Here is a 22,841-nt window from a genome sequence, read left to right on the forward strand (position 1 = left end):
GTCTCAGTCTCTCTCTCACTCTCTCTCTCTCAGTCTCTCTCTCTCTCTCTCTCTCTCTCTCTCTCTCTCTCTCTCTCTCTCTCTCTCTCTCTCTCTCTCTCTCTCTCTCTCTCTCTCTCGCTGAAACTAATTTTTTTACTGAAACAATCCAGTCTTGTATTTGATGATTATAAGAAACTTAAGATTCTCCCACTAAAAGAAAGATTTAAATTAAATGAAGGCGTACTCCTTCACAAAATACTTTCCGGCCGTGCACCACGAACTTTCGTTTAAAGTCAAACCAAACCGAAAGTTTAACGTCCCAATTCCAAGGATAGATCTCTTCAAATCAAGCTTAGCCTATTCTGGTAGCGTCCTGTGGAATTCTCTCCCGGAATTTGTGAGAGTCCTAATGAGTCTCAATACTTTCAAAAAACACCTTTCACTGTATTTAATGTTAAATAACGAAAAATCACAGTGATGGAAGACTTCGTTTGGTTATATTTTCATTTGTCCAAAGCATCAGTGTTCATTATATCCACACAAAATCACTCAAAGCTTTAATAACACATTTACTCATGCATGTGTATTCAGCATTGTTTTCACTACGTTACATATACGACGCTTTATATTTGTGTATAATATGTAATGTGTAAATATTCATATGTTGTTGTTTTTCTCTACCTTTTTTTCTACGTTAATATCCGTGTAAATATGTGATTAGATTAGTCCCCTCTCTGGGCGAGGGCTGGTTGAAAAAAAGCTCGTTGTATTGCTTATGCCACAACCCTCGAAAAATAAAATTTGATTTGATTTGATTTGATTTGATCTCTCTCTCTCTCTCTCTCTCTCTCTCTCTCTCTCTCTCTCTCTCTCTCTCTCTCTCTCTCTCTCTCTAATCTCCGTCTCAGTCTCTCTCCGTCTCTCTCTCTCTCTCTCTCTAGGACCTTGAACGGATACGTCGTGCTGGCCCTGATTCCAACAGCCCCTCCACTTCGACATCAAACCATCTACCGAGCCGAACATAATATGGCATGTAATGCTATCAGAATCATGTAAGTTAGCAGACGAAAATTCTAAGCTTACCACGTTCCACAGTCGCACGTGTGTCTATAAATAGAACTGCCACGTGACACTCTTACTGGCAAATCAACGAAGCGTGTTCTTGCCTTGTCGAAGCTTGACATGGATTGCTCCGAAAGTGTTTGGGAAAGTGAACCTTTATGTGGGAATGGACGTTTACACCTGTTCACTAGAGAACACGGACGCATTGACAGTAGTTTTTTGTTTTTGTTTTTTGTGTGTCTTGTTTGCAATACATGTCGTTTATTTATGGGCTTGTGTACACATGTGTCGACTAAGGGAGGCGACTCCCATATTCCACTGCCCGTGACCCGGAAGTAATAATGCGCGCAGTGGCGCAAAAGATGAAAGCTCAGCCACAGACCAGACGTCTCGAGAGACACCAGCCAGCAATGGGTGAGTCCGTTCATCATTCATGGGCCATGATTCTCAGTTCTCCGTGGGAACTTAGCATTATGTACTACGCATTGTAGTCGGAACAGGGCGGCTGGGTTTACCCTGGTATGACAATACATTCAGATTTTCCCTGCGTTCAGCTTTCTTATTCGATATTAATTTGCTCGGGACTCAAATGTTGTGGGTACTTATTTTCTCCGAACACCACTCACACGAAAACAAAGCCATGAACGATGAAAGTTGCAAATTGAAGAAAGAAGTTATGATTTCAATCAAACATGTCAATAAAACAGGATCTAAGGACGAAGTTTTTAATTTCTAATGATTTTTTGTTGTTGTTGGTTTTCTGGGGTTTTCGGAGGTTTTCGAAGAAAAGTATTACTATTACCGAATGTTGTTTTATGGTCAAATTAAAGAAGTACACTTTATATGGAAGAAAGGTTTGTCATTTTCTTGCTATTGAAGGAAATTGGTTGTGAAATCTAATAGATCTTCAGCGCTTTGAACTTCGGATAAGGCGCTAAGATATAAATAAAGAGAATAATAATAATTCACCCAAAAATTCAATTTCTTTGTAAATGTACACCGAGTGGTTACGTCCCTCAAAATTGAATGAAAAGGGAAGGATTTTTAAAATGATTGAAGCAAATTTCGATGTTTAAATAAACAAATTGGTTGAAAGAATTTGACTCCATGAATGTATAATACCTAAGCTTGATCATCAGTACTACCGGCACGGTTGGCCTAGTGGTAAGGCGTCCACCCCGTGATCGGGAGGTCGTGGGTTGGCCTAGTGGTAAGGCGTCCGCCCCGTGATCGGGAGGTCGTGGGTTGGCCTAGTGGTAAGGCGTCCGCCCCGTGATCGGGAGGTCGTGGGTTCGAACCCCGGCCGGGTCATACCTAAGACTTTAAAATTGGCAATCTAGTAGCTGCTCCGCCTGGCGTCTGGCATTATGGGGTTAGTGCTAGGACTGGTTGGTCCGGTGTCAGAATAATGTGACTGGGTGAGATATGAAGCCTGTGCTGCGACTTCTGTCTTGTGTGTGGCGCACGTTATATATGTCAAAGCAGCACCGCCCTGATATGGCCCTTCGTGGTCGGCTGGGTGTTAAGCAAACAAACAAACAAACAAACAAATCATCAGTACCATGGAAGGGAGGGGGTGTGGAGTTTAAATAAGATCAACGAGGCTGAATGAGAAAGCTGAACGCAGGAGAAATCTGAACGCACTACAACGGCCGCAGTGCTCTTTAACTCTCACTGTTTGTGTGTATTCTGTGATGGTGAGAGTGTTAAAATGTACGCACTGGCTATACACACTCCGAGTGTATGCAAGACTCTGCCCCCTGTCTACACTCCGACATAAACTTCTGGTCGCGAAGCGAATTTGCCATTTGACTCCACTTTGCAATAAAAATGCAGAGTAGTTGATTATCAGAGAAAACAATCTGGTACTGCACTGGCTTTACTGTAATGTAGATAACATTCTTGGAGTGTACATAGAAGACCAGACAACGGCATCAACACTCGAGTTTCATTCAACACAATTATCAATGTCAGCCGGGGCTCACATCCATGACAGGTGGCATAGGACAAATGCCCTGGACAATGCAAAAGTGATAGGACAATTGTCCTGAACAAAAATAAATCAATAGGACTTTTTTTTCCGCAGCAAAATGTAAATTTAATTATACTTGACTAGTTTCTTGTCACAAAGGTAACAGAACAAATAAAGTAATAAACACGGGAATGAAGTCGGCCAGCTGGAAACGACGCCACGCGCGGGGGTGGAGGAGGGGGTAACGTCTTTCTGACTTGGGCGCCAAAGTTTCACTTTCTAAATTCTAGAGCGATGGTTTCATCTCGCTCTGGCTGCTCAGAGGCCGGAGGGAGCTCAGTTTCAGTGGTACTAGCCGCTGATGAGTGCAGAGATTTGAAGTACAAACGTTTCTGGCACCAATTTTTGTTTAGGCGTCATTTCAGAAGAAAAAAACGCGAAGGGAGGTAACTGTTAATCGGCTTGGGGCATTCAGAGTTGCGACCCTTGGAAGCTCTTCTCTATAAAAAGCACATAAAGTCTCCCCAAGTTTCGTCTGCTTGGAGAGACACATCGCTTCGCAAAACATCGATAAAATAGCAAATCAAACTACTGTAAATTGGAAAGTACTGACAATGTCCGGATCAAATGAAAGCATAATCGGACTAGTACATAATTTATGTCCTCTTGCAATTGCATGAAAAATGTATAGGACATTTGGAAAAAAATATCCGTGTATGTCCAATGTCCGACGTGTATGTCCAATGCCCCTGCAATGTTTTGAGAAGGAAAGCACTTTCGGTTCATACTCATAGTACATGTATCAAAGTACACACAGACACACAAAACTGATGCTGCACACATACACACACACTCCCCCCCCCCCCCCTCCCCCTAGTGTCAAACCATGCATTGAGCAAGCTCTTGTTAAAAGGGTTGTAATGTGATATTATTTTGTGTCACACCTGGCCTTATTTCAGAACGTACCTGCCATTGTTTCAGATTGTACCTGACCGGAGTAGCTACAACACCCATGAGTGCATCTACCTAGCTGGGTTTTGCAGCACGCGTGTGTACGCCAGCCTGACACAGCCACAGGACAAGTGTCTCTACACCTGTAAGATGTCCTACTGTGGAGACATACCAGAGGTAACTTTAAAGTAAAAGTGCATGGCCAAAAAAAGAAATTGAAACTGAACTGTATTAGGTAGAGGTTACATGCCTACATACGAGTCTCAGTGATGATTAAAAATAATGGTTGAAGTTAGCGGATCATGAAAAATGCGAGCTTCAACTGGCTCGTTATTTGTTTGGTTGCTGGGTGTTTATCGAAAAATAACTAGCTCTACAAGTTTACAGAGGTAAAGAAGCAGAGGGGGGAATAAGGAATGATAAGGTTTTAGGCAAAGAGAGAAAGAGAACAAGACAGAGAGAGTATGAAACTGAAGTTTATAACAGAAGAGTAAAGGTTTTATGGAGCGAGAGAGAATCATAGAGAGAGAGAGCTAGCAAATGTGAGAGAGAAACTTAAACTGAAGTTTATTACAGAAGGATAATTGTTTGAGGCATGAGAGAGAATTCATCAATTTAACATTTTTAAAGTGATACTCAGCCCAGTGCAGTACATGTTATGATGTACCATACTCTGGTTGCATTGGTGTGGAATGATAAGGGTGGTGAAGATGCCCTCCCCCCCCCACCCCAGTGTCAAACCAAGCATTGGTTAAGCTGTTGTTGAAGGGTATATCACTATAAGGGTCTTTAAATTGGTGGGTCTTAAACAGGGGGTTGTAATGCATGGTGTGTCAACTGATTCCGTTAGTACACCAAATGTTTCTGTTCATACAGCGTCATTTTTGGCACTTGTTCGAGGGAAAAATATGCCGGTAAATCTTGTGGGCAGCGCACGTTCGTGATATTGCAAGGATTAGGTAGCAAATTGATTAGGCTGTGTGTACAATAATTTGAATAAATACCAAAGTGCTAGTCGACCTCATGATTGCACATGTGGGTCAAACGTGGCAGCATTGCATGACTTCGTTTCAGACATTTACTTGTTTTTCTCGCTCTGTTAATTTATCAAAACTGACCCCTGATTTGCACATGAGCACCAAACCTATTGCCTGTTACGACATTTCGCTTGAACAGAAGTTAACAGAAACAAATTTGTACAATCACTTGTTTTTAAAAAACATGCCGATTCTGTTTGTACGCCATGATTCAGTTCGTACAAAATACCGTTCGTACGAAAAGCGTTTCCATTCATACACATTTGTTTGATGAGGGAGAAACTGGCCCCAACTACAAGTTATGTGTGTTCCAATGTGTTCATATAGCACAGAGTACGCCTACGAGTGTTGTTGGACCTATGTGAACCATAAGACACATTGAATTTGCATCAGACAGTTTTGTTTCTGTTCGTACTGATTGTAACGAAAACAGGTGTCTGTTCGTACCACTTTTATCAAATTGTTTCCGTTTGGACGCGTTTTATGACGTTGGTGATTTTGGTTGAAAGCTTGACAAAGTAGCATTTTATTTTTAATCTGTAAATTCTCGTGATCTTTCACTGAGGCGATCGTTTCGTAAACATTATTCGCGATGATCTGGAAGGCAGGGAGGGGGAGCAGGGGGCAGGGTTAGTGTGTGTGGGGGGGGGGGGGTGCGGCGGGATGATAGCGGGCGGGGGTTAACCCTTGAGAATGACACGGTATACTGGTTTGATGAGAGTTACCTCCCTTCCGTGGGTGACAAAGCATGACTTACCTCCCTTGCACTATATAGACTGTATTGATAGATGGGGAGGGTAATTATCCGAGTAAGGAAACAATGTCTGGAGAAACTAAAACCCAGGTGCACATTTGTGGGTCCAGGGCAGTGTGCATGCAAAATATCTTGTGCTTATCTTTTGCCATCTCTGAGGTATGGCGGCGACAGACACACACACACACAGACAGACAGACACTCTCTTTTATTTATATGTATGGATAGTCCCTAATACAAACAAACCAGGTGGATGGTAAGGAAAGAGTGTGCTTCTAACTTTTTTATCCATTGACCGCAGCGATAAATAAAAACGCATAATTTGATGAACCCTCTGTGTTCCAGGGGTAAATTGTGTAGGCTCTGTCAGCTCGCAGTTTTGTTTGTGTGAGTGTTTGTATGTTCGTGTGTGTGCACACGCACGTGGTGACAATTCACGCTTTCGTAAGAGCAAGCAAAACTAAAAACCAAAAAGCTTCAACCAAAACATGATTATTTTCCCCTCACACTTCTAGCATCAACAAAAAGTTCAAACAAACTAAAATTATGCACTTTTTGTCTTTAAGCTGTAGTCTATTGATGACTTTCCGGGGCTACGAGTTTGAAAAGATAGGGCTGAGAATCATCTACAGAATTCTGTACTGAAACACCATCTATACGGCGTGTATGACCTTGAGAGCTTCAGTCAACGCTTGTATTTTGCCGTGATAACATCCGGTTTGCTCTCTCAGGACTGATCATATTTTATTTCCAAGAGAGATCAAGGGGAACAAATAAATGCCTCGGCGGAGATTCAAACTCAAGATTTCGTGGCTGATGTCCTAACCACTAGGCTACTGCACCAATGTAAAAAAAAAGGAAAAACATCAATCTATTTTATGTTGTTCTTGAAGCCTCACGATTTATATCTCTATCTGCTCACTGTTTAAAAGTGAATATAACGATTTTATGTTGTTCTTGAAGTCTCACGATTTATATCTCTATCTGCCCACTGTTTAAAAGTGAATGTAACTATTTTATGTTGTTCTTGAAGCCTCACGATTTATATCTCTATCTACCCACTGTTTAAAAGTGAATGTAACTATTTTATGTTGTTCTTGAAGCCTCACGATTTATATCTCTATCTGCCCACTGTTTAAAAGTGAATGTAACTATTTTATGTTGTTCTTGAAGCCTCACGATTTATATCTCTATCTACCCACTGTTTAAAAGTGAATGTAACTATTTTATGTTGTTCTTGAAGCCTCACGATTTATATCTCTATCTGCCCACTGTTTAAAAGTGAATGTAACTATTTTATGTTGTTCTTGAAGCCTCACGATTTATATCTCTATCTGCCCACTGTTTAAAAGTGAATGTAACTATTTTATGTTATTCTTGAAGCCTCACGATTTATATCTCTATCTGCCCACTGTTTAAAAGTGAATGTAACTATTTTATGTTGTTCTTGAAGCCTCACGATTTATATCTCTATCTGCCCACTGTTTAAAAGTGAATGTAACTATTTTATGTTATTCTTGAAGCCTCACGATTTATATCTCTATCTGCCCACTGTTTAAAAGTGAATGTAACTATTTTATGTTATTCTTGAAGCCTCACGATTTATATCTCTATCTGCCCACTGTTTAAAAGTGAATGTAACTATTTTATGTTATTCTTGAAGCCTGACGATTTATATCTATCTGCCCACTGTTTAAAAGTGAATGTAACTATTTTATGTTATTCTTGAAGCCTCATGATTTATATCTCTATCTGCCCACTGTTTAAAAGTGAATGTAACTATTTTATGTTATTCTTGAAGCCTCATGATTTATATCTCTATCTGCCCACTGTTTAAAAGTGAATGTAACTATTTTATGTTATTCTTGAAGCCTCACGATTTATATCTCTATCTGCCCACTGTTTAAAAGTGAATGTAACTATTTTATGTTATTCTTGAAGCCTCACGATTTATATCTCTATCTGCCCACTGTTTAAAAGTGAATGTAACTATTTTATGTTGTTCTTGAAGCCTCGCGATTTATATCTCTATCTGCCCACTGTTTAAAAGTGAATGTAACTATTTTATGTTATTCTTGAAGCCTCACGATTTATATCTCTATCTGCCCACTGTTTAAAAGTGAATGTAACTATTTTATGTTGTTCTTGAAGCCTCACGATTTATATCTCTATCTGCCCACTGTTTAAAAGTGAATGTAACTATTTTATGTTATTCTTGAAGCCTCACGATTTATATCTCTATCTGCCCACTGTTTAAAAGTGAATGTAACTATTTTATGTTATTCTTGAAGCCTCATGATTAATTTTATATCTCTATCTACCCACTGTTTAAAAGTGAATGTAACTATTTTATGTTATTCTTGAAGCCTCACGATTTATATCTCTATCTGCCCACTGTTTAAAAGTGAATGTAACTATTTTATGTTATTCTTGAAGCCTCACGATTTATATCTCTATCTGCCCACTGTTTAAAAGTGAATGTAACTATTTTATGTTATTCTTGAAGCCTCGCGATTTATATCTCTATCTGCCCACTGTTTAAAAGTGAATGTAACTATTTTATGTTGTTCTTCTTGAAGCCTCACAATTTATATCTCTATCTGCCCACTGTTTAAAAGTGAATATAACTATTTCTTTGATGTCTTTTTTTTTTAACTGCACAGAGCTTTGGAGGGATTTGATTACTGTTCTAATTTTTTTTAACATGTTGTTATAGAGATATCGCAGCCATCACATGGCGCGAATGTCGTGTAGCATGGTGGTGTAAACATGTACTGCGATTCCGTGAAAAGACCTTCTCACCATGCACGTGGGGTGATAAGAGGTTTGAGTGATTAATGCGCCCTTCTTTGATTGGCTCTGAGCGTTTCGTTGGAACTGACCGATGCGTCGTTCAGCGACTCATGCAAAACTTAGCTAGCGCACTTCACAAGATTCCAGCAAGCTGAAAGGTCAAATTTTTGGATTTGGTGAACAGTTTTGTTTGTTGTTAACCTGTTTTCTCGATGTTACACACATCAGTTTTTGGTCATTCCGTTTGCAAACTTGATAGGGAAATGTTTGTGAAAATTGTTGGCAGGGGAGGCTTCCACCCCCAGCAATTGTTGGGGAAAGATGGCGCTGGAACTGACTACTTGCAGAAGAATTTTCGTACTAGACCTGACGTTGTGAATTTACAATTTGATGGAAATGATTTCAAACTTACAGAAGCTATGGATGGTGAGGAGTTTGCCTTGACGATGCTGGCATTCGCCGGCCTTCTTCATGGTGCTTACAAAGTTGAACAAATTGTGGTTTCTGGCATTCTGCCTCGCTTCATGCCAACCGCTGTTTACAGAGGATCGCGGGCTTATGAAAAGGGCCTTGTTTGCGGCCGAGGGGAGCCTGGCAGTCTCCAGCGCTGCTATTGCTAAGTTTAGCAATGGCTTCGTGACCAGCGACCTACTTTTTAGACAGTTTCACGGTGGAGGGTCAGACCTCTGTGGGTGTACAGCGTACACATACGCGTGGCGGCTATTTTTAGCCAGGTCGGCACCTGGTCCTATGTGTTGCGTTGCAGGGGGGAGGACGCTGAATGGTGACTGTGGTTAAAGCGTTATCTGACATGAAATCATTTTCATGTTATGAATATGATGCATTTGCAATCTGATGAAAGTATTTTAGTTGACATCATTCATATGATGTAGAGGCTTGTGGCAGAATAAAGCAATACCCAACCTACACACATTAGCACTAAGGGTAATTATGTCTGCTAACAGGGATAAGGTTTTCACCTGTAGGTCATCCCCCTGCACCAGTGTTATTATTGCAGGTCTCAGCACATTTAGCCAAGGGGGTCTGGCAATCACACATTCCAGTGCCAAATCAGGGACTTGTTCCTGGTATACTGCCAGAGTTTTTCTCTAGGGAGGCTTACAATTACGCCACTAATTTGCAATTTGTCCTACAGGTGGCTGGCCTCCAGATTTGTGGTTTTACGCAGCTTAAAAAAAAACAGCCAATGTTCTTATTCAGCTTGAAACTTAGCCAAAAGATTTCTCCGGCTTGAAACGCAGCAAAAGTTGTTAAATTCGCTTGAAATACAGCCAATATTTGTTCTCTGGCTCAAAACACAGCCACAATTGTTTGTTTTTGTTGTTCCGCTTGAAACACAGCCACAGTTGTTCTCAGTATTGCTTAAAACCCAGCCACAGATGTTCTCAGTATTGCTTAAAACCCAGCCACAGATGTTCTCAGTATTGATTGAAACACAGCCACAGTTGTACTCAGTATTGCTTAAAACCCAACCACAGATGTTCTCAGTATTGCTTGAAACACAGCCACAGTTGTACTCAGTATTGCTTGAAACACAGCCACACTTGTTTGTTTTTGTTGTTCCGCTTGAAACACAGCCACAATTGTTCTCTGGCTTAATACACAGCCACAGTTTTTCTCATTTTGGCGACTCGAAACACAGTCATTGTTTTGCCCGTCGGCTTTGCCAGGGCGACTTAAAACAGTCATTGTTTTGCCCGTCGGCTTTTCCTGGGGCGACTTGAAACACAGTCATGGTTTTTCCCGTCGGCTTTGCCAGGGCGACTTAAAACAGTCATTGTTTTGCCCGTCGGCTTTTCCTGGGGCGACTTGAAACACAGTCATGGTTTTTCCCGTCGGCTTTTCCTGGGGCGACTTGAAACACAGTCATGGTTTTTCCCGTCGGCTTTTCCTGGGGCGACTTGAAACACAGTCATTGTTTTGCCTGTCGACTCGGCTAGTGTGACTTAAAACAGTCATTGTTTTGCCCGTCGGCTTTTCCTGGGGCGACTTCAAACACAGTCATGGTTTTTCCCGTCGGCTTTTCCTGGGGCGACTTGAAACACAGTCATGGTTTTTCCCGTCGGCTTTTCCCGTGGCGACTCGAAACACAGTCATGGTTTTGCCCGTCGGCTTTTCCCGGGGCGACTTCAAACACAGTCTTGGTTTTGCAAGTCGGCTTTGCCAGGGCGACTTAAAACAGTCATTGTTTTGCCCGTCGACTCGGCTAGTGTGACTTAAAACAGTCATTGTTTTGCCTGTCGACTCGGCTAGTGTGACTTAAAACACAGTCATTGTTTTGCCTGTCGACTCGGCTAGTGTGACTTAAAACACAGTCATTGTTTTGCCTGTCGGCTTTTCCCGGGGCGACTTGAAACACAGTCAGGTTTTTGCCCGTCGGCTTTTTCCGGGGTGACTTGAAACTCGGTCATGGTTGTGCCCATCGGTTTTACCTGGGGTGGCTTGAACAGACCCACCGACCTTCATGATTTGGGCGTAATTTACTACGATTGTCAACCCAAACTACGCCACCACGCTTTCCACAATGGAAGTACGATTTTTAAGAAACCAAAAGTATGGTGGTTGGCATCTCATCTCGTTGTAATTCCGACTTGTACTGTTGCTCTCGCAGAGCTTGCGTTTGCTCATCTACGCGAGACTGTAATGGCAATAAGCTCTTATCTGGTCATTTCCGTTCTGTTTAGCCGCATGCAAGATAGACGACGCCATTCAATGCATTACAATGAATTAGCGACGCGTGGAAAATCTGAGTCTTCGTGAGACGGACGAGTCTGATGAGGAAGCTGGTCACAGTGGTGGTTAAAGGATTGCTGTAAAAAAGAAGAAAGTCATTCAACAGAAATACAAGGCAGCAAAATGAAATCGTGGCCATGCCTAGGACATTAATTAAAAGGACCAAAGCACGCCTTGTGTTCCCTTTGCCACAGTGACTTTTCGTGTGCACACGGTGGGAAATATGACTGTGCATAGCACATCGGGACAATTTATCACAAGGATGCAGTAAAGAGAGCTCATGGAAACCAAAAGACAAAAGACGTTCGTATTACCTGTTTCTTTATCAGGAAGTCTGAGTCGAGTGATACAGTGACAAAACTGGAGGGAGAAATTAAAATGATTGCCGAATGGAATCTTGATTACACCTTCTTCCACCAGATTACTTTTTTTGGCTTGGTCATTACAGCTTGTATTTTTGGGGTTAGGCATGTCTGCTTGAAACTCAGTCATGGTTTTGGCCGTCGGCTTATCCCGGGGTGACTTGAAACACATTCAGGTTTTTGCCTGTCGGATTTTCCCAGGGTGACTTGAACCACAGTCATGGTTTTGTCCGTTGGCTATGCCGGGGCAACTTGAAACATAATCATAGTTTTGCCCGTCGGCTTTGCCAGGGCGACTTGAAATACAGTCATTGTTTTGCCTGTCGACTCTGCTGGGGACGACTTGAAACACGGTCAGTGTTTTGCCCGTCGGCTTTGCCGCGGCGACTTGAAATACAATCATGGTTTTGCCCGTCAGCTCTGCCGAGGCGGCTCCAAACCAGTCATGGTTTTGCCCGTTGGTTATGCCGGGGCCACTTGAAACACAGTCAATGTTTTGTCTGTCGGCTTTGCCGCGGCGACTTGAAACACAGTCATTGTTTTGCCCGTTGGCTCTGCTGTGGCAACTTGAAACACAGCCATGGTTTTGCCTGTCGACTTGGTTAGTGTGACTTGAAACCAGTCATTGTTTTGCCCGTCGGCTCTGCCGGGGCAACTTGAAACACAGTCATTGTTTTGCCCTTCGGCTTTGCCGCTGCGACTTGACACATATTCAGGTGTTTGTCCGTTGGCTTTTTCCGGGGCGACTTGAAACACAGAATGGTTTTGCCCGTCTGCTTTGCCAGGGCGACTTTAAACACAGTATGGTTTTGCCCGTCGGCTTTACCAGGGCGACTTGAAACACAGTATGGTTTTGCCTGTCAGCTTTACCAGGGCGACTTGAAACACAGTATGGTTTTGCCTGTCGGCTTTACCAGGGCGACTTGAAACACGTCAGTATGGCTTTGCCAGGGCGACTTGAAACACAGTATGGTTTTGCCCGTCGGCTTTGCCAGGGCGACTTGAAACACAGTATGGTTTTGCCTGTCGGCTTTACCAGGGCGACTTGAAACACAGTATGGTTTTGCCTGTCGGCTTTACCAGGGCGACTTGAAACACAGTATGGTTTTGCCCGGCGGCTTTACCAGGGCGACTTGAAACACAGTGAGTATGGTTTTGCCTGTCGGCTTTACCAGGCGACTTGAAACACTGTATGGTTTTGCCTGTCGGCTTTACCAGGGCGACTTGAAACACAGGATGGTTTTGCCTGTCGGCTTTACCAGGGCGACTTGAAACACAGTATGGTTTTGCCTGTCGGCTTTACCAGGGCGACTTGAAACACAGTATGGTTTTGCCGGTCGGCTTTACCAAGGCAGCTTGAAACACAGTATGGTTTTGCCTGTCGGCTTTACCAGGGCGACTTGAAACACGGTATGGTTTTGCCTGTCGGCTTTACCAGGGCAACTTGAAACACAGTGAGTATGGTTTTGCCTGTCGGCTTTACCAGGGCGACTTAAAACACAGTATGGTTTTGCCTGTCGGCTTTACCAGGGCGACTTGAAACACAGTGAGTATGGTTTTGCCTGTCGGCTTTACCAGGGCGACTTGAAACACAGTGAGTATGCAGGTTTTGCCTGTCGGCTTTACCAGGGCGACTTGAAACACAGTATGGTTTTGCCTGTCGGCTTTACCAGGGCAACTTGAAACACAGTATGGTTTTGCCCGTCGGCTTTACCAGGGCGACTTAAATGTTTGCAAATTAAAGGCAACTTTGAACAGCAATGTTTACGTCTTTGCAACGCAGGAATGGTAATTCAAGCATAGAATGGTAATTCAAGCATAGAATGGTAATTCAACCATAGAATGGTATTTGAAGGTCTGGAGTTTGAATCTCTGCCCAGGCGTTTAATTTTTCTGCTCGTTTCCTCGTGACAAGTATGCTCAGCTCTGAGAGAGCAAACCGGATGTTACCATGGCAACATTCAAGCGTTGACTGTAGCTCTCAAGGTCATGCACGCAGTATAGGTGGGGCTTCGGGCTGCGTCCGTGGAACAGAATTTTGTACATGATTCTCAGCCCTATCTTTTCAAACCAGTGTAGCCCCGGATTGTCATAAATAGACCACAGCTTTAACTAATAATTAATGTGAGGGTCTACTTGATCACAACTTCGCACAACCTACGGTGAGGTATGATCTGTAATCATGAACAACATACTCGCAGACTCGAGGCTGCACAGATGTATGTGGACCTGATGCTGTATTGCAATGCCACTGATGAGTGTTGCCCTGATGCTGTATTGCAATGCCACTGATGAGTTTTGCCCTGATGCTGTATTGCAGCATGTCGTAAGAGGCGACTAACGGATTCTGTTTCTCCTTTTACCCTTGTTAAGTGTTTCTTGTATAGAATATAGTAAATTTTTGTAAAGATTTTAGTCAAGTAGTATGTAAGAAATGTTATTAGTCCTTCGTACTGGAAACTTGCATTCTCCCAGTAAGATAATATATTGTACTATGTTGCAAGCCCCTGGAGCACATTTTTGATTAGTGCTTTTGTGAACAAGAAACAATTGACAACTCACAGTGGCTCTATCCCTTTCCCCGTCGCGATATAACCTTGAATGGTTGAAAACGACGTTAAACACCAAATAAAGAAAGAATGCTGTATTGCAATGCCACTGATGAGTTTTGACCTGATGCTGTATTGCAATGCCACTGATGACTCAGTTTTGACCTAAATGCTGTATTGCAATGCCACTGGTGAGTTTTGACCTGATGCTGTATTGCAATGCCACTGGTGAGTTTTGACCTGATAGGCTGATGCTGCAATGCCACTGATTGCATGCCCCAGAGAGGAACTTTGAGTGCTTAGATCTGTGCTTGAAGCTGTTGTCTATTTACAGTGTTCGTACAGGTCATGGAAAACCTGGAAAGTCATGGAATTTTGATTTTTAATTTTCCAGACCTGGAAAGTCATGGAATTTCAATTCAAGCCATGGAAAGTCATGGAATTTAACAAAAATAAGAAAGAAAAAAAATTAACCTTTGGCACGCTAGTGGCGATTTTTGTCGCCCAGCCATCCCGCTGCATTTGAGTCGGTTTCGTCGAAATTTTCTGCTTTTGTTTTTGCATCGATAAAGTACTTTAGCGCTTCGACAAGCAAGATTGAGGATGATGAGTTTGAAACTTTCTTTCGAGTTGTTTCTTGACAACAGAAAGTATGTGGAATTAGAACAAATTACCGAGGAAGAGCTTCGCAATGAACTGTGTATCGCGGTGAAAAAAATGACAGTTTGTCAAGTCACAGTGACGGTTACGAAACGGAATTTACGAAAGTGCAGATGGATACAAACAGTGGCTGGTCCAGTTTAGTGAAATGACAGGACCAGCAAACATTACCGATAATCTGACTGCGTAGCAAATGCTTGACTTGCTTGTCGAAGAGACACTGCGTAGAAACTGACTCAAATTCAGTGCAAAGCATGCAAGCCAGTGTCAAAACTGGCAGTGACAAGACGTAAAAAGTTTGCGTGTTCGGAAATGGCGATCTGTGGATCTAGTCATGGAAAATGTTATTGAGGCTCATGGAAAGTCATGGAAAAGTCATCGAATTTTGTTTCTAAAAACCAGTGGGGACCCTGTATTTATGACTATCCTGGTCTAGGAGTTTAAAAAGGTAGGGCTGAGAATCCTGTACTTTCTCTACACAGAGGCGGCCTAAAACTCGACCTACACTACCTGCATGCCCTTGACATCTTGACACCCAAAATCTGGAAGTTGCGAGTTCCGAGTCTCTGTCGAGGCGTTTATTTTGTCCCCCTCAATCCCTCGTGAAAATAAAGTATGCTCAGCCCCGAGAGAGCAAACAGGAAGTAACCAGCGCAAAAGTCAGACGTTGAATGAAGTTGTCAAGGTCATGCCGGCAGTGTAGGTCTCGTTTCTGGTCGCCTTTTTTTGTTGTTGAAAAACCCTCCAAATAAAAGACAAAGTTAGAAGCACACTCCTTCCTGACCATCTACCTGGTTTGTTTGTGTTATGTGGAATTAAAATGGTAATTTCTCAAGCTTTCAACCAAAATCACGAATGTTTTCAAAAAACAAGTGATTGTACAAAAGCAATTATAGTTTCTATAAACTTCTGTTTTAGCAAAATGTTGTAACAGGCAATGGGTTTGGTGCTCATGTGCAAATCAGGGGTCAGTTTTGATAACAGCAAGAAAAACAAAAAAATGTCTGAAAATCATGCAATGCTGCCACGTTTGACCACGGGTGCAATCATGAGGTTGACTGGCACTTTGGTATTTATTGTACATGAAGCCCAATCAATTTGCTACCTAATCCTTGCAAAATCACAAATGTGCGCTGCCCACACGATTTACCGCCATTTTTTCCCCTCGACCAAGTGCCGTAAAAATGACGCTGTATAAATAAAAACATCCGCCGTACGAATGGAAACATCCGGTGTACGAACGGAATCAGTTGACACATCGTGTAATGTAGTAATCTTATTCTGTGTCACACCTGGCCTTATTTCAGAACGTACCTGCCATTGTTTCAGATCGTACATGACCGGAGTAGCTTCAACACCCATGAGTGCATCTACCCAGCTGGGTTTTGCAGCACGGGTGTGTACGCCAGCCTGACACAGCCACAGGACAAGTGTCTCTACACCCGTAAGATCACCCACCGTGGAGACAAACCAGAGGTAAACCTAAAGACAAAATAGCCTTGGCCAGAAAGAGAAGGATGAGGGGGGGAGGGGGGGGGGGGTGCAGAAGAGAAAACAAGTGTTTCTACACCTGTAAGATCTCCAACTGTGGAGACATACCTGAGGTAACTTTAAAGTAAAAGTGCATGGCCAAAAAAACAAACTGAACTGTATTATAGGTTTTAGGCAGAGAGAGAGAGAGAGAGAGAGAGAACAAGTGACAGAGAAAGTGTGAAACTGAAGTTTATTAATATTACAGAAGGGTAAAGTTTTTTTTGTCCAAGAGAGAGAGAGAGTGAGAGAACCATAGAGAGAGAGCTAGCAAGTGAGAGAGCGAGGGAGAAACTACAGAAGAATAAAGGTTTTGGGGAGAGAGAGAATTCATCAATTTAGAATGTTTAAAGTGATTCTCAGCCAAGTGCAGTACATGTACCATACTCTGGTTGGATGGTTGGATTGATGTGGAATGATAAGGGTGGTGTTGCTGTCAGTAAAGATTGGCATTAAAGTCCCCCCCCCAGTGACACACCATGCATAGGTTCAGCTGTTGTGAAAAGGTATATGGGAAACACACACACACATGCACACACACACACACACACACACACACACACACACACACACACACACAAACACACACACATCCTCCCCCCTCCCCAGTGTATAACGGTGTGCGTGTGTTTCATTTAACATAAACCATGTAATATTGAATGTGGCTACTTTTATGCCTAGGTCTTAACAGCAGAGGTGGAGCCAGCTAGTGCAGCGCTCATCAGGACAGTGCCCCTACAACCCCGGTGGGTTACCGGACCAGTAGGTAAGATAAACATGTAACGTTTTGTCTGTGTGTTTGTTCTTTGCTTTTTTTGTGCTTTGTCTGTTCTGCCTGTCTCTCTGCCTGTCTGTTCTGCCTGTCTCTCTGCCTGTCTGTTCTGCCTGTCTCTCTGCCTGTCTGTCTGCCTGTCTCTCTGCCTGTCTGACTCTGTGCCTGTCTCTCTGCCTGTCTCTCTGCCTGTCTCTCTGCCTGTCTGTTCTGCCTGTCTCTCTGCCTGTCTGTTCTGCCTGTCTCTCTGCCTTAGTTGTGCACGTGTATGCTGGCATTTTCAGTGTATGTGTGCGTTTGATTGAAGATATTCAGGCTCAGAACTGGACACTGTCAGCTCCTCTCCCACCTCTATCGCCTGAAGATCTCACACACGGATCAATGCCCGTGCGGCACAGGCCCCCAGACACCAGAGCACGTACTGCAGACCTGTCCAACCTTCGACACCCTGAGGCGCCAAACGTGGCCGAGTGAAGTGGAGCTCCGCGAAAAGCTGTGGGGGACAGCGGCATCACTGCGGCTGACTGCGGGATTTGCACTCAACACTGGACTGGACATCTAGACGTATGGCCGGGAACGTAGAAGAAGAAGAAGATAGAAGATAAACCATGTAATATTGATTTTGTCATGTCTCCTTTGAGGCTTTGGTTTTAAAAATGTAACATTTTGTCTGTTGATTTGTGCGTGAGCATTGATACCTTTGACTTTGTATTGGTGTGTGCACGTCTAAGCTGACATTTTCAGTGTGTGTGTGCGTTTGATTGAAGATAAACCATGTAATATTGAGTTTGTCTCCTTTGAGGCTTTGGTTTTAAACATGTAACATTTTGTCTGTTGATTTGTGCGTAAGCATTTATATGAGGCGTATGTCTGTGTATTTGTGTGGGCATTTTTAGTGTGTGTGTGCGTTTGATTGAAGATAAACCATGTAATATTGAATTTGTCTTCGGTTTTGAAAATGTAACATTTTGTCTGTTGATGTGTGTGTGAGCATTGGTACCTTTGACTTTGTATTGGTGTGTGCATGTCTAAGCTGACATTTTCAGTGTGAGTGCCTTTGATTGGACATCAACCATGTAATGCTGAATATGGCTCTTTTTAGGCTTAGGTTTAACATTTTTAACAATTTGTCTGTTGATTTGTGCGTGAGCATTGATAGGTATATCTGTGTTATTGTGTGTGCATGTTTAAGCTGGCATTTTCAGTGTGTGTGTGTGTGCGTTTGATTGAACATAAACCATGTAATATTGATAGAAAAATTATTACTCATAATATACTTGACAGGGCTTGGGGTGGAGGCTGCATACAGGTAAACTTTAACATGTTCATTAGTTGTATAGATAATAAGAATAAACTTGACAGGGCTTGGGGTGGAGGCTGCATACACATACATACTCTGATAGATATATTACTTATCTTATAAATAATAAGAATAAACTTGACAGGGCTTGGGGATGGAAGCTGCTTGCACAGATAAACCATGTAATATTGACATTTATTTTTAGGCTTATGTTTTAAAAATGCAACATTTTGTTGATTTGTGCGTAAGCATTGATATGAGGCTTATGTCTGTGTATTGTTTGTTTGTTTGCTTAACGCCCAGCCGACCACGACGGGCCATATCAGGGCGGTGCTGCTTTGACATATAACGTGCGCCACACACAAGACAGAAGTCGCAGCACAGACTTCATGTCTCACCCAGTCACATTATTCTGACACCGGACCAACCAGTCCTAGCACTAACCCCATAATGCCAGACGCCAGGCGGAGCAGCCACTAGATTGCCAATTTTAAAGTCTTATGTATGACCCGGCCGGGGTTCGAACCCACGACCTCCCGATCACGGGGCGGACCCCTTACCACAAGGCCAACCGTGTCGGTGTCTGTATTTGTGTGTGCAGGTTTATGCTAGCATTTTTGAGTCACTTGAGAAAAAGTGACTCTATGTAATCGGTCAGTGTTAGTCTGTCCGGCCGGCCGGCCGTCCGTAGACACCACCTTAACGTTGGACTTTTCTCGGAAACTATCAAAGCGATCGGGCTCATATTTTGTTTAGTCGTGACCTCCAATGACCTCTACACTTTAACGATGGTTTCGTTGACCTTTGACCTTTTTCAAGGTCACAGGTCAGCGTCAAAGGAAAAATTAGACATTTTATATCTTTGACAAAGTTCATCGGATGTGATTGAAACTTTGTAGGATTATTCTTTACATCAAAGTATTTACATCTGTAGCCTTTTACGAACGTTATCAGAAAAACAAGGGAGATAACTAGCCTTTTCTGTTTGGCAACACACAACTTAACGTTGGGCTTTTCTCGGAAACTATAAAAGTGACCGGGCTCAAATTTTATGTGAACGTGACTCATTGTGTTGTGAATAGCAATTTCTTCCTGTCCATCTGATGCCTCATATAATATTCAGAACTGCGAAAGTGACTCGATCGAGCGTTTGCTCTTCTTGTTAGTGTGTGTGTGCATTTTGTTGAAGATAAACCATCAGTGTGTGTGTGTGTGTCTGTGTTTAATATAACAAAAATCATGTAATATTGAATTTGTTTCCTTGCAAGGTAATGTTAAAAAATGTATTATTTTCTCTGTGGATTTGTGAGCCTTGCTATGATGTGTGTGTTTTTGTGTGTGCACACCAAATCTGCTATTTTCAGTGTGTGTGATTGTGCATGTGTGTGTGTAAGTGATTGAACAAAATTCATGTACCATTCAATTGGTTTCCTTGCAGGGTAATATTTAAAAAATGTATTATTTTCTGTGTTGATTTGTGAGACTTGATAGTATGTTTGTGTATTTGAATGTGCACTTCTTAGCTGGTATTTTCAGTGTGTGTGTGATTCTGCATGCGTGGGTGTGTTTAAATAAACAAAAATAATGTAATATTGAATTTGTTTCCTTGCAGGGTAATGTTTAAAAAATGTAATATTTTGTATGTTGATTTGTGAGCCTTGATACTGTGTCTGTGTATTTGTTTGTGCACATCAAAGCTGGTATTTTCAGTGTGATTGTGTGTGTGATTGTGCGTGTGAGTGTGTGTGTGTGATTGAACTGAGCCTTAATACTATGTCTTTATTTGTGTGTGCACATCAAAGCTTGTATTTTCAGTGTGTGTGATTGTGCACATGTGTGTGTCATTGTGTATGTGTGTGTGTGTAATTGTATGTGTTTGTGTGTGTGATTGAACAAAATTCATGTACCATTCAATTTGTTTCCTTGCAGGGTAATGATTAAAAAATGTAATATTTTGTCTGTTGATTTGTGAGCCTTCATACTATGTCATTGCATTGTGTGTGAACGTCTAAGCTGGTATTTTAAGTGTGTGTGTGATGGTGCATGTGTGTGTGTGTGTGTGTTTAATAAAACAAAAATCATGTAATATTAAATTTGTTTCCTTGCAGGGTAATGTTAAAAAATTTATTATTTTGTCTGTTAATTTGTGAGCCTTGATATGATGTGTGTTTTTGTGTGTGCACATCAAAGCTGGTATTTACAGTGTGTGTGATTGTGCACATGTGTGTGTGATTGTGCGTGATTGTGTGCGTGTGTGTGTCTGAGTGTGATTGAACAAAATTCATCTATTATTCAATTTGTTTCCTTGCAAGGTAATATTTGAAAAATGTATTATTTTCTGTTGATTTGTGAGACTTGATAGTATGTCTGAGTATTTGAATGTGCACTTCTAAGCTGGTATTTTCAGTGTGTGTGTGATTGTGCATGTGTGTGTGTGTGTGTGTGTTTGAATAAAAAAAAATGTAATATTGAATTTGTTTCCTTGCAGGGTAATGTTTAAAAAATGTAATATTTTGTATGTTGATTTGTGAGCCTTGATACTGTGTCTGTGTATTTGTTTGTGGACATCAAAGCTGGTATTTTCAGTGTGATTGTGTGTGTGTGATTGTGCGTGTGTGTGATTGATCAAACTTAATGTCATATTGAATTGTTTCCTTGCAGTGTAATGTTTAAAAAATGTAATATTTTCTCTGTTGATTTGTAAGCCTTGATACTATGTCTGTGTTTGTGTGTGTGTACATCAAAGCTGGTATTTTCAGTGTGTGTGTGATGGTGTGTGTGTGTTTGAACAAACAAAAATCATGTAATATTGAATTTGTTTCCTTGCAGGGTAATGCTTAAAAAATGTAATATTTTGTCTGTTAATTTGTGAGCCTTGATATGATGTGTGTGTTTTTGTGTGTGCACATCAAAGCTGGTATTTACAGTGTGTGTGATTGTGCACATGTGTGAGTAATTGTGCGTGTGTGTGTGTCTGAGTGTGATTGAACAAAATTCATGTAATATTCAATTTGTTTCCTTGCAGGGTAATATTTGAAAAATGTATTATTTTCTCTGTTGATTTGTGAGACTTGATAGTATATCTGAGTATTTGAATGTGCACTTCTAAGCTGGTATTTTCAGTGTGTGTGTGATTGTGCATGTGTGTGTGTGTGTGTGTGTTTGAATAAACAAAAAGAATGTAATGTTGAATTTGTTTCCTTGCCGGGTAATGCTTAAAAAATGTAATATTTTGTCTGTTAATTTGTGAGCCTTCATACTAGGCCTGTGTATTTGTGTGTGCACATCAAAGCTGGTATTTTCAGTGTGTGTGTGATTGTATGCGTGTGTGTGATTAAACAAAATTCATGTACTAATCAATTTGTTTCCTTGCAGGGTAATGTTTAAAAAATGTAATATTTTGTTTTGTTGATTTGTGAGCCTTGATACTATGTCTGTGTATTTGTGTGTGTACATCAAAGCTGGTATTTTTAGTATGTGTGTCATTGTGTATGTGTGTGTGTCATTGTATGTGTTTGTGTGTCATTGAACAAAATTCATGTACCATTCAATTTGTTTACTTGCAGGCTAATGTTAGAAAATGTATTATTTTGTCTGTTGATTTGTAAGCCTTGATATGATGTGTGTTTTTATGTGTGCACATCAAAGCTAGTATTTTCAGATTGTGTGTGTGTGTGTGTGTGTGAGTGAGTGATTGTACAAAATTCATGTACCATTCAATTTGTTTCCTTGCAGGGTAATGTTTAAAAAATGTAATATTTTGTCTGTTGATTTGTGAGCCTTGATACTATGTCATTATATTGTGTGTGCATGTCTAAGCTGGTATATTAAGTGTGTGTGTGATTGTGCATGTGTGTGTGTGTGTGTGATGATGATTGTGTTTGTGTTTAATAAAACAAAAATCATGTAATATTGAATTTGTTTCCTTGCAGGGTAATGTTTAAAAAATTTAATATTTTGTATGTTGATTTGTGAGCCTTGATACTATGTCTGTATTTTTGTGTGCACATCAAAGCTGGTATTTTCAGTGTGTGTTTGTGTGTTTTTGTGTGTGTGTGTTTGAATAAACAAAAATCATGTAAAATTGAATTTGTTTTCTTGCAGGGTAATGCTTAAAAAATGAAACATTTTGTCTGTTAATTTGTGAGCCTTGATACTATGTCTGTGTATTTGTGTGTGCACATCTAAGCTGGTATTTTCAGTGTGTGATTGTATGTGTGTGTGTGTGTGTGTGTGTGTGTGTGTGTGTGTGTGTGTGTGTGTGATTGAAAAAAAATCATGTACCATTCAATTTGTTTCCTTGCAGGGTAATGGTTAAAAAATGTAATATTTTGTCTGTTGACTTGTGGGCCTTCATACTATG

The 22,841-nt window shown here is 41.4% G+C and overlaps 2 long non-coding RNA genes across 2 annotated transcripts in view; both read left to right on the forward strand.

Annotated features, from left to right (window-relative positions):
* The first annotated feature begins 1,385 nt into the window (after window positions 1–1,385).
* On the forward strand, window positions 1,386–16,348 carry LOC138965803 (uncharacterized). Its single transcript, XR_011455530.1, has 3 exons — window positions 1,386–1,458; window positions 3,998–4,144; window positions 16,206–16,348. It is a non-coding gene; the product is annotated as an uncharacterized lncRNA (long non-coding RNA).
* Window positions 16,349–17,096: 748 nt separating this feature from the next.
* The window catches only part of LOC138966048 (uncharacterized), a 34,663-nt gene continuing 28,918 nt past the window's right edge, over window positions 17,097–22,841 (forward strand). The window contains exon 1 of the long non-coding RNA XR_011455583.1: window positions 17,097–17,168. This is a non-coding gene — a long non-coding RNA (uncharacterized lncRNA). The remainder of the gene's footprint in view (window positions 17,169–22,841) is intronic.

The sequence above is a fragment of the Littorina saxatilis genome, linkage group LG5, assembly GCF_037325665.1.
Source record: "Littorina saxatilis isolate snail1 linkage group LG5, US_GU_Lsax_2.0, whole genome shotgun sequence".
Lineage (NCBI taxonomy): Eukaryota > Metazoa > Mollusca > Gastropoda > Littorinimorpha > Littorinidae > Littorina > Littorina saxatilis.